This window comes from Pyrus communis, chromosome 1, assembly GCF_963583255.1.
Source record: "Pyrus communis chromosome 1, drPyrComm1.1, whole genome shotgun sequence".
Lineage (NCBI taxonomy): Eukaryota > Viridiplantae > Streptophyta > Magnoliopsida > Rosales > Rosaceae > Pyrus > Pyrus communis.
Window position 1 is genome coordinate 20,955,276 of NC_084803.1, and position 1,802 is coordinate 20,957,077.

At 36.5% G+C, this 1,802-nt stretch overlaps 1 long non-coding RNA gene across 1 annotated transcript; it reads left to right on the forward strand.

Moving 5' to 3' along the window:
• Positions 1-512: 512 nt before the first annotated feature.
• Positions 513-1,515, forward strand: LOC137724923 (uncharacterized). The gene is made up of 3 exons (XR_011067470.1): positions 513-763; positions 873-1,146; positions 1,291-1,515. It is a non-coding gene; the product is annotated as an uncharacterized lncRNA (long non-coding RNA).
• Positions 1,516-1,802: the final 287 nt, after the last annotated feature.

Below are 1,802 nucleotides of genomic sequence, written 5' to 3' on the forward strand. Positions count from 1 at the left end.
ACTAGGCCTTGAATTTCATGGGTAAAGTTTTGTTTTTGAGTGCATACAAGCATGATTCCGCATTTTAATTGTTAATAGCATGCATAGATGTTGCTCAAATGAACTAGTTTTCACAAATATTTCCTTCAATAAGCACATAGTAATAACAATTTTTTATCACAGACAAATCTTAGCTTGTTGTAAAACAACAATGAATGACCACGCGCAAAATTGCATATTAGAAATATGCTAAAACCACCACAGACAATGCTTGTGGTTAATATTGTTAACAACCACATCGTCTTTTTGTTATCTGTCACAGACATAATATGTGGTGGAATCACACACACTGAACTAAAAAATTCAGAGGAGGCGGGACAAGAATTTTGCAAAATTTCAAACATCTTTGAAATTTGAAAATTTCAAACATCTTTGAAATTTGAAAATTTCACAACACTCCAGCACACTTCTCAAAATATAAAAGAAGTTCAAATTTCATTTATTGGTCTATCTCATCCCATCAGCTAGTAACTGAAAAACTCCCCCTCCCTAAATCGTGAGAAATTAAATCGATCTCTGTCACTATCCTCTCTCTCTCTCTCTCTCTCTCTCTCTCTCTCTCTCTCTCTTAACATTTCACCCACGACAACTTCACCCACGACAACCATTTTTCAGTTTTCTCCTTTCTTCCTCATCCACTTTGAGTCCTCAGGTATCTCCGCTACTCTTTCTCCTTTGTTTGGCTGCCGATAAAATCTCAATTCACCACTATTCCATTTCCCAGGTAACCAAATAGAGAACCCGTTTTGTAAAGCTCTCAAGTTTCTCCTTCAATTGGATTAAAATTTGTTAATTTTTTGTCAAATTCGTTGACTTGCAACTTTGTGGTTCAGTTTGTGAAGGGAATTTATGGAAATTGACATTGATGAGCTTCTGGGTCGCAACTGGCCGGTGAGCATTCCGACGAAGAGGGCGATTTACGTGTAGGGATACTGCAAGTCTGAGCAGACAGGTCGGTATGGGAAGGAGCAGCAGTTAAGGATCCCGAAGCAGCTTTTTGGAGCTTTTTTGGGTGCACATCGGGGGCTAATTGGCGATGGCCAGACATTGCTTACGACCGTGAGCACACTGCCTCTACTGCCTCAGATGGGTTGCTTTTCACTTAGGGTAATTAAGCTTCATCTTTTTTATTTTATTGTTTTAATGTTTATAAATTTCAATTCTTCCATTTTTTTTAATTTAATCAGGTAATTATATATTGTGTTTTGTTTATGTGCATTAGATAACCTGAATGTGTAAACAATTGATCAGGAGCTAGTGACTTCGGTCAATTGGGAGATGGAACGGAGCAATGAAGAAATGCTAGCTTTACAGGTGGAGCAGATAGGAAGAATATCTTAGGAATTTGATGATTGTAATTTAAGTTCTTGGCTACATTTGATCCATTCTCTGTAATGCAATGTTAATTTTGCACTACGTAATCTTGTTGAGGTTAGTTCTGTATAAATGTTCAAGTTTTTATTGATTAATTTTTTGGCGTCATGTGTGGACTGTTAGAGATTCGTCTATTTAATTTTTTACTTATTAATTTTGCTTCAAGTTTTCTTTTTCTATTCACTATTTTCATCCATATGCTTATGTCTATGCCGATGGATAGAGAGAGGCACCAATTTCTGAAGCTCAAGCATTAGAGGCAGTATTTCATTCTCAAGTCCTTTGTTCGGAGGTGTTCAAAGAAATGTGTGGCCTTCAAGTAACAATATCTTTGTTATTAGAGGCCTATTTGGCACTTAGTATAACTCATTGGTTTTGTTGTTAGTTTT